This window comes from Petaurus breviceps, unplaced genomic scaffold (assembly GCF_028583685.1).
Source record: "Petaurus breviceps papuanus isolate PSGF00001 unplaced genomic scaffold, PetGlider_PUasm1.0 41, whole genome shotgun sequence".
Classification (NCBI taxonomy): domain Eukaryota; kingdom Metazoa; phylum Chordata; class Mammalia; order Diprotodontia; family Petauridae; genus Petaurus; species Petaurus breviceps.
This window is the reverse complement of record NW_027186320.1, coordinates 1,719,162-1,730,267: the sequence shown is the minus strand read 5'-3', so window position 1 is coordinate 1,730,267 and position 11,106 is coordinate 1,719,162.

Below are 11,106 nucleotides of genomic sequence, written 5' to 3'. Positions count from 1 at the left end.
ATCCAGTTGTGAGCTGATGAGGGCATTCACTAGATTGTTGATAATGGCAGAGGAGAGAAAGGGGTGCATGCTAGAAATGTTACAAAAGGGAAATCAACAGCATTCACTATAGTTTCACATTGGGGGGTTGAGAGATAGTAAGAAATTCAGAATGACTTCTACAGTGTGAGCCTGAGGGACTGGTAGAATGATGTTGTCCTTTACAGTAGTAAAGAAAGCATGTGGTGGGAATAGAGGGGGGAAATTTAGGGAGGAAGATAACAAGTAGAATTTTGGGCATATTGAATTTAAGAGGTCCACAGGACATTCAGTTTAAGATGCCTAAAAGACAGTTGGAGGTGTGAGATTAGAAGTTAGCAGAGATTAAATAAAAAAGGTAGATTTGAGAATCATCAGCATAAAGATAGTAATTAAATGCATGGGACCTGATGAGATCACCAAGTGAAGTAGCATAGAGGGAGAAGAGAAGATTGCCTATGACATTGTTCTGAGCAGAACCTCATTAAAGGGTATGACCTGAAGGAGGGTACATAAAAGAAGACACAGAAGAAAGTCATATAGTTAAGAGGAAAAGCAGGAGAGAGTGATGTCCCAAAATCCTAGAGAAGAAAGTATCAAGGAGAGATAAATCTAAAATGTCAAAGGCTGCAGAGGTCAAGGAGAATGATAATTGAGAAAAATCATTTCGACATGATAACTGAGATCATTAATAACTCTAAAAAGAGTAGTATCACTGGAATGACAAAATGGGAAGTCAGATTTATAAAGGGCTAAGAAGAGAGTGAAAGGAGAGAAAGTTGAAGTACCCATTACAGATGGCCTTTTCAAGGAGTTTAACTACAAAAGGCCTCTCCTACCTACTAAACCAGTCCATGTAATAAAGACTAAAAAGGACAGAGGAAGGGCAGCTATACAAAAAAAAAAAAAATAGGATCTATCTCATCTGATTGTGTGATGTCTTGGATTTAAGGGAGGCAGAGTTGTCAGCCTCACTCAAGTCAATGAAGTCCAGAGGTGAGACAAAAGTCAAGACAATAGATAATGGCTTCTGAGGCAGTGGATGTCCCTGATGTCTTTTGTGTCTAAACAAGCTCTAAGAACTTCACAGCACCTTCTTTCACCACCTTAATGAACTTCAGAACAAATTGTTCTCATCTGTTCATTCCACTAGGGGAAGTCTTCACATGTTTGGAGTAGACACACCCATAACTCACTGAGGGGCTTGAGACCACTGACTTACCCTCGATCTGGTTTAGCTTGTTTACTGAAACACTTTACTGTAGCCACTGTGCATGCTACAGCTTCTTGGAACCCAAAGTGAGAATTGAATAAATCAGGTGGACACCAAAGGTGGAAAACAGAAGTGAAAAGGGCTCAGTAGCCCTCACACCAGAAGTACTAGTTTTTCCTGAATATCTAACAGTGTATGTGATATACCAATCCTATAATCCCTTTTCAGTGCAAGGCAGTTTATGTATGTATGTATGCATGTATGTATGTGTGTGTGGTGTGTGTGTGTGTGTATTTGAGATGGAGAAAGGGAAGGAAGTGATTGGTGTATTAACTCTTCTTCCATGGTCAAGCTTGGTTATCGGAACTATATAGTATTCAGTTTCATTTTCTTCTACTTTTTTAAAATTAACTTCTGATTTACATTGTTAATTTCTGCCAGATTTTGATTTACAAATTTTCTTCCCATTTTCCCCCTACCCACCACACCAGAATAGCATATCTCCTCCTCCAATCTGCTCTCTCCCATATCTTCTCCCTTATCTCCTTAGACTTTTCCAGTAGGGCGTGGTGGATCTCTATGGCCCAGTGCCTGTATATCTTCTTTCCCAATTACATGTAAGATAGTATTAATAATAGTATATATTATTTTAAACATTTGATTTTAAAACTTTGAATTCCAGATTCATTTCCTTCCTCCCTTGTCACCAACCCTTACTGGGAAGACAAGCAGTTCAGTATAGATTGTACATGTGTAACTAATGTAAAACATTAACATAGTAGATATATGGTAAAAGGCTGACTATATTTCCCTCCCTTCTATCCCACCACCCACTTGTTCTATTCTCTACTTTGATCCTGTCCCTTTTCAAAAATGAGTGCTTCCAACTTTCCCTCCCCCCCCACCTGCCCTCCCTTCCATCATCCCCCCTCTCATCTCCTTCCCCCTACTCTCCTGTAGGGTGAGATACCCTATTTAGTGTGTATTTCATTCTCTCCCTGAGAAAAATTCAGTGTGAATAAGGTTGACCCATTCCCCTTTGCCTTCCTATCCTTCCCCTCCATTGTAACAATTTGCCCTTGCCTCTTCTTTATGAGATAATTTACCCCATTATCTCTCTCCATCTCCTCTTATTATATTCCTATCTCACCTCTTAATTCCCCTTTTAATTATCATACCTTCCTATTAAATTTTTCCTGTGCCCTTTATCTATGTATACCTGTAAGCATATATACACATATTCACACATGTATTCATACACCCATATACCCTCCGATATAGACATATGTTTCATCAGTTACAATTATCATTTTTCCATGTAGGAATGTTAACAGTTCAACTTTGATCAGTGGCTTATGATTTCTTTTCCCTGTTTACCTTCTCAAGCTTCTCTTGCTTCTTGTATCTGGATGTCATATTTTCTATTCAACTCTGGTTATTTCATTAAGAATATTTTATTTTTTAATTTATATATGATTATATATAATTATAGATATGCAACTTCTTGTTAACAATTTTATTCCATTATATATACATATATATGTACTATAATTTGTCTAGACATTCCCTAATCAACAGTTGCCTATGATTCCTCAAAATTATGTATTTTTTTGTTTTTATATTATCAACATTTCTCACACACCCTCCTCTGAGCCTTTTTATTTTATTTTTTAAATTTATATATGATTTCTGGCAGAATAAGAAGTAAGTCACCCTCACACTCTTTTATTGACCTCTCAAGACCCAGAAAAAAATCTCCCCAAGAAAAACCCTGGAAGAACTAAAGCAGCAGAAAGATGGGCTTCAGCAGCCTTGTAGCCAGGAAGCTTGGGGGAGAAACAGGAAATAACCCTCTTGCTGTGATGTGAGGGTGACACAGTACAGGACAGGAGGCATCCCAGAAAGTCAGTGGCAAGCCCCTGCTCAGCAAAACAGGGAAGATACTGACCACCAGGTAGGTGGATCAGGCAAGCACTAAAACCAGGAAAGCCTGAGTACTTTGGCACAGGCAGGGGAGCCAGTACACTCCAGCTCAGAAAATCAACATGTGCACCAGTGGGCAGGCACCCACTAGAAGTCCAACCTCCCTGTGCTTCAGCACAACTCCAGGAGGCACAGCTCCAGGTAGGCAGACATCATCCAAGAATCAAACTTCCTTATGCTTCAGCACAACTCCAGGAAGTACAACTCCAAGTGGGCAGATGCATCCTCCAGAAGCCAAACCTTCCAGGGCTTCAAAGTAGCCCAGGTGAGCAGGTATCCTCCTGTTGTCATACCCTATTCCCCCATTACCCCTTCCCCCCAAGAGCTTCAGTGATACTCACTCTGGCTCAGCACCAAGTAAGCTGCCAGGCCCCTAGAACCCAGCTGCCAGTACCTGAGGTCACAGAACAAAAAGCCAGGGACCAGGTCCCTGGCCCTTAGGCCTGCTGCAGCAGGAGGGCTCAATTTTAAAAGTCAAGAAATAGGCAAACACCATGAACAAAAAGCAGAAATGGACAATGACCATAGATTCTTTCTATGGGGACAGGGAATATCAAAACACAAACTCAGAAAAGAACAACATTGTCAACATATCCACTTCTGAAAACTCAAAAAGGAAAAAGAACTGGTCTCAAGCCCAAAAAGCCTTCATGAAAGAGTTCAAGAAGAATTTTAAAAAGTCTAGTAAGAGAAGCAAAGAAAAATTGGGAAAAGAAATAAGAGATATGGAAGAGAAAATCAATAGCTTGGAAAAGGAAGGACAAAAATTAATTGTAGAAAACAACTCCTAGGGGGCAGAGCCAAGATGGTGGAGTAAAAACAGGCGCTTGTTTGAATTCTCCCCCAAATCCCTCCAAATACCTATAAAAAATTTCTAAACAATTTCTAGAGCAGCAGAGCCCACAAAATGACAGTGAAACAAATTTCTACCCCAAGACAGTCTGGAAGGTTGATAGGAAAGGTCTATTGCACCAGCCTAAGAGAAGAGCACAGTTCAACCTGGGCTGCACTGGCATAGTTGGGGCCAGAGCAAGCCTCAGGGGACTTAATCACTGACAGCTGTGGCGGTTACAGACTTCTCAACCCACAAACCCCAAAGACAAGTTAAAAGGTCAGTAAGAAAGGTCTGTTGGACCTGGGTGAGAGAGGAGTGTCATCAAGATTCAGACCCAGCCCCAGTGCAGTGGCAGTGGCAATAGCTACATGAGATTTTCTGGAGCTCTCAATCCACAGATGGGGGTGGGGGGGAAGTAATCGAGACACTGATCAGAGAGGATTGCAGGAAACTCTTTGCTGGCACTAAGGTAGGATTCTCTTGCTTTGCTCATGCTTGGATCTGGATTGCACTCCTGGTTGTTGGTCTTGGGGCAAGCAGGAGTGCTGGTATGATGGAGTTTGTGGTGGTAAGGGAGAGGGAATCCTCCACACAATTTCAAGGCAGAAAAAAGTGCTTGTGGTCACTAACAGGCCAGAGTAAAGACCAGGAGAGGAGTAAACACTTCGCTTTGATCGTATGACCTTGGAAGATCTAAAAATTCAGCCAGCAAAATGTACCTTCTTTTGGGCTCAGGATCCTCAGGTGAAGAGAGGAAGAGGGACAAGGAGAGGGAGAGTCAATGATTGTAGTCATCCATTGTTTGATAAATCCAAAGATTGTAGCTTCCGGGATAAGAACTCACTAATTAATAAACACTGCTGGAAAAACTAGAAAATAATATGCAGAAACTAGATATAGACCAACATCTTATACCCAATACCAAGATAAAGTCAAAATGAATACATGATTTAAAGACTGATAATATAAGTAAACTAGGAGATCAAGGAATACTTTACTTGTAAGATCTATGGAGAAGGGAAGAATTTATGACCAAACAAGAAATAGAAAACATTATGAAATACAAAACGGATAATTTTGATTATATTAAATTGAAAAGGTTTTGCAGAAACAAAGCTAATTCAACCAACATGAGAAGGAAAGTAGAAATCTGGGAAATATTTTTTACAGTCAGTGTCTTTGATAAAGGCCTCATTTCTAAAACATATAGAGAACTGAGTCAGATTTATAAGCATAAAAGTCATTCCCCAGTTGATAAATGGTCAAAGGATATGAACCAGCAATTTTCAGATGAAAAATTAAAAACATCTATAGTCATATGAAAAGATGCTCTAAATCACTATTGATTAGAGAAATTCAAATCAAACAACTCAAGGGTACCACATCATACCTATCAAACTGCCTAACATGACAAAACAGGGCAATGATAAGTGTTGGAGGAGATGTGGGAAAATTGGAACACTAATGTATTGTTGGTGTTGTAAACTCATTCAACAATTCTGGAGAGCTATTTGGAACTATGTCTAAAAGGCTATAAAACTCTGCAAATCTTTTGACCCACCAATGCTACTTCTAGGTCCATATCCTTAAAGAGATCATAAAAATAGGGAAAGGACCTACATGTATGAAAATATTTATAGCAGCTCTTTTTGGGGGTGGCCAAGAATTGGAAATTGAGGGGATGCTCATCAATTAGAGAATGAAGGAATGAGTTGTTGTATATGAATGTAATGGAATGCTATGGTGCTATAAGTAAGGATGAACAGGGCAGCTAGGTGGTACAGTGAATAGAGCACTGGCCCTGGAGCCAGGAGGACCTGAGCTCAAATATGACCTCAGACACTTAACACCTAAACTAGCCATATGACCTTGGGCAAGTCACTTAACCACAATTGCTCTACCTACCCCCTCCAAAAAGAAAATAAAAATAAGTAAGGATGAGCAGGTGGACTTCAGAAAAAAACTTTGAAACACTCATGTAAATTGGTGATGATGAAGTGAGCAGAACCAGGAGAACATTGTACACAATAACAGCAACATCATACAATGACTAACTTTGATAGACTTGGCTCTTCTCAGCAACGCAAGGTTCTAAGACAACTCCAAAAGAATCATGATGGAAAATGCCATCCACATCCAGAAACAGGACAATTTGTCTGAATGCCGATTGAAGCACACTATTTGTGCTCTTTTTTTTTTTTTTGTTTCTTCTTTCTTGTGGTTCTTCCTATTCCTTCTAATTCTTCTTTACCACATGGCTAATGTGAAAATATATTTAATATTATTATATATGTAGAATCTATATCAGATTGCATGCTGTCTTGGGGAGGGAAAGTGGAAGTAGGGAAGTAAAATTAAAAACTCGAAAACTTATAGAAGTGAATGTTGAAAACTAAAAATAAATAAATATTTTTAAAAACCTTAAAATTTATTTAGTAATTTTTCCCCAATTATATGTAAAAACAATTTTTAATATTTGTTTTTAAAATTCTGAGTTCTTGGGGAAGCTAGACGATACAGGGCATAGAGCACTGGCTCTAGAGTCAGGAGGACCTGAGTTCAAATCAGGCCTCAGACACTTGACACACTTACTAGCCTTGTGATTTTGGGCAAGTCATTTAACCCCAATTGCCCTCCCAAAAGCAAAAAAACAAACAAACCAAAACAACACAACAACAAAAACAACAAAACTTTAAGTTCTGAATTCTCTCCCTTCTGCCCTCCTCACACCCTATTGAGAAAGCAATCAATTTGATAGAGGTTAGACATGAATAGTCATGTAAAACATATTTCCATATAATAAAAGATAGAGAAATAAAAAAAAAAAACTCAAGGAAAATTTAAAAAAAAGTTTAAGAAAAAAAATATATATAATTGGGGGGCAGGATAGGATGGACGGAAATATAGTCAGTCTTTCACAATATATCCATTTTGGAAATGTTTTGCGTAACTACACATGTACAACCTATACTGAAATACTCATCTTCCCAGTAAGGGTGGATGTTGAGGGAGGAAGGGAAAGAATCTGGAATTCAAAGTTTAAAAATAAAATGTTTAAAAACATTATCATTATTATTATTATTTACATGCGCACTGGAAAATAAGATATACAGGCAGTGGGGTATAGAAATCCATCTTGCCCTACCAGAAAGTCAGAGGGGAGATGTGGGAGGATATAGGAGAGCACAGTTTGAGGCAGGGGGTATACAGTGGGATCACTGTTTTGGGGTGGTGGGTAGGGGAAAGATGGGGAGAAAATTTGTAACAAAATATTGTGGAAATGATGTAAACTAAAATTAAAAAAAGACAAAAAATAAAAATAAATTTGACTCAGTTCTCTATATATTTGAGAAATGAGACCTTTATCAGAGAAATCTGCTTTATTTTCTTCACAGTTATGAGTGCTAAATATATGTCCCTTCATCCTATTCCCCACTGCATTTATGATATTTTCTCTCCTTTAACCCTGTTTCTCTTCAAAAGTGTTTCCTTTCTCTCACCTCTCCCCATTTACCTTCTCTTCTGTTACCTGCCCTTCTCTTGCTCCTCCCCCCCCACCTTATCTGTAGGGCAAGATAGATTTTGATGCCCAATTAAGTTTATATGCTATTACCTCTTTGAGGCAAGTTTGGTGAGAATAAGGTCTACTCACTCCCCCCACCAACCTCTCTCTCCTTCCCCTCCACTATAAAAGCTTTCTCTTTCATTCTTTATGGTGAGATAATTTATCATATTTTACCTTTCCCTTTCTCTCAGTTCATTCCTCTTTATCGCCCCTTAATTAATTTATTATTTTTTAATTTAGATATCATCCCTTCACATTCAACTCACCCCTGTGCTTTCTGTCTACATATACTACCAACTGCCCTAATAATGGGAAAGTTCCTATAAGTTATAAGTATCATCTTCCCATGTAGGAATGCAAACAGTTTACCCTTATTAAGTCTTTATGATTTAGCTTTCCTGCTTACCTTTTTATGCTTCTTTTGAGTCTTGTATTTGGAAGTCAGCTTTTAATTTAGCTCTGGTCTTTTCATCAATAATAATTGAAATTCTCTATTTCATTAAATATTCATTCCCCCCCCAAAGGATTATACTCAGTTTTGATGTGTGATTCTTGGTTGTAAGCCTAACTCCTTTGCCTGCTGGAATATCCTACTAAAAATCCTCTAATTTTTTAATTTCAAAGCTGCTAAATCTTATGTTATTCTGATTGTGACTCCACAATATTTGGATTGTCTCTTTCTGGCTGCTTGGAACATCCTCTCCCTGATCTGAGAGCTCTGGAATTTGGTTAAAATATTCCTGGAACTTTTCATTTTGAGATCTCTTTCAGGAGGTGATTGGTGGATTCTTTTGATTCCCATTTCATCCTCTGGTTCTAGAATATCAGGGTAGTTTTCCTTCATAATTCCTTGGAAGATGATATGTAAGCTTTTTTTTTTTGAAGATAGCATTCAGGAGCCCAATGATTTATAAATTATTTCTCCTGGATCTATTTTTCCATTCACTTGTTTTTTTCCAATGAGATAGTACACATTGTCTTCTACTTTTTGATTCTTTGCTTTATTGTTTCTTGATTTCCCATAAAGTCATTAGCTTCCATTTGTTGAATTCTAATTCTTAAGGAATTATTTTCTTCATAATGATTCTAACCTGCTTTCTAGCTTTTTTTCCCCAATTCATATCTCTGTCAACTGCATGTTTGTGTTCTTGTCTTTCCATCATCCTTCCAACATTAATGTTTTTTTTTTTCTTTTTTTACTCTGACATTTGCATGTGAGGTGAAACAGCAAAGCCATTTTAATCTGTATTTCTTTTATTAGTAGTGATTTAGAACAATGTTTCATATAGTTTTCAAAAGTTTGCATTTTTTTCTTTGAGAATAGTTTGATTATGTCCTTTGCTCATTTATCCATTAGAGAAAAATTTTTGTGCAGAGTGAACAAATGAATATTGTTATCAATGAATAAAGTATATTTTGATCAAGGAAAAAGGTAGTTTATCAATAAGACTAACAAAATAATTTCCCCTAAATGTCTATGACTATATCTCAAATTTAAAAAATGATTTAAAAATGATTAATAATTGATGAGTATTTTTATCATAAACTGTTAAAGGCACATTTCAAATATTTTTCAGAGAAAAAAACATTTTTTAAAGTAAAATATATGGAATCATTTATCTTACACTGTTTAAGAGATAGTATCAAATAAGTATATAAGTGGAAAAGGAGATCAGCCTATTGTAGCAAGAAATAGGTATTTTAGGGGCAGCTAGATTGCACAGTGAATAGAGCACTAGCCAGAGTCAGGACGAACTGAGGTCAAATCCTGCTTCAGACACTTGATACTTCCTAGGTGTGTGACCTTGGGCAAGTCATTTAATCCCAATTGCCCTGCTTTACCCCCTCCAAAAAGACAAATAGAAATTATGAAAGTATACCACAAACTTTATTTCTCCACCATCTTCTCATCAGCTACCTGTAGAATCCTTTACCAGAGGCCTCAACTTTTTCATCTTCACATCTATCCTAAGCCCCCACTGTCCTGATTGATGAGTGCCTCATACATTGTCAAATATATCATAATGCAGCACTAATCATGCTTCATTTATTCCCCTGTCATCTTCTCTCTAACTGCCATGAAACTTTATACATTCCTTCCAGTCCCCCTACCCTCAACTTTCTATTACAGAAAACACAATTCAATCAATATCTTGAGTGCTCTAGAGCACATCCTTCTGTAGTTTTTCAGATGAAACTTACTTCTTTTCACCACTCCACTACTCTATTAAAATAAAAATTCTTGTATTAAAATGTAAACTTGAGGGAATATATCATCTTCAAATGTTTTTGTTTTTTTTTTTTTTTGTTTTTTCCTCCCCAGGAATAAGGAGCTTGGCTCATAGAAAGCACTTAAAATGTGTATTTATTTACAGTTATTTCATTCATATAATATTCTTCATTTCCACAATGCAACATCAAGAGATCTGAAGGAAGGGCCCCAACATCTAGGATGGAAATTGTGTGGGAAGATTTAAAGAAAGACATACATTATTTGCACAATGTGAAAAAGCTGTATGGACTGCAATCTTAAACCAGAGAGAACCCACCTTAATAAGATCATAAATCCATTGAAATAGCAAAATAAACAGTGATGAAAATAAAAAGCAATAATCCTGTTTCCTAGTCACAGGAACTGATACTTAGGAATCTGACCAGATGCAAAATATCTGTACATAACCATCATCCAGATGCAAAATATCTGTACATAACCATCATAAATAGAAACCAGGGGCTGTAATGTACATAGCATTAGGAAGTAAATCAAAGTATCAAACATTCTATGAACTCTGATTCATTCATTTGAAGTACATTTAAGCACTTGTAGTTTTGCTAAGTATTGATGACAAAAAGGCAAAAATAAAATAATCTTTGCCCTTGATGAGTTTCATTCTCTTGAATATACATTGATACATAGAAGTAAAATACAAAAGAGATGCAAAGTAAATTCAAGGTAACTTTAGGGGTCACTAATAATCAGTGCAGTCATAAAAAAGGCTTTGTGTAGAAGGTGGCAATGGAGCTAAACCTAAATATGAGCTAAGGATTCCAAATAGATAAGACAAGGAGGGAAAACTTTTGAGGCACTATAACCTTCCTATGCAAAGGCACAGAAGTGGGAAATGGAGTATATTTGTGGCATGATGAAGAATATTACCAAGTACCTATTAGATATTTTGAACTGAATGTCCCATAGGCATCTTTAATTCAATATATCCAAAATAGAACTCACTATCTTTCTTCTTAAACACTATTTTCCTCCTGACTTCCATTTCTATTGATGGTTCTTCAATTCCCAGAGTAATCAAAAGTGGAAACTAAGTGATTATCCTCATATTGTGACACGACTAAATAAATTGCTTTATAAGAATGCAATGGAGTGTTATTGTGGCATAAGAAATAATGATGTGAACAATTTCTGAGAAAACTGGAAAGACCTTTATTAAGTAATGTAGAGTAAAATGAGAATAGAATAATTTTAAAATGATAGAA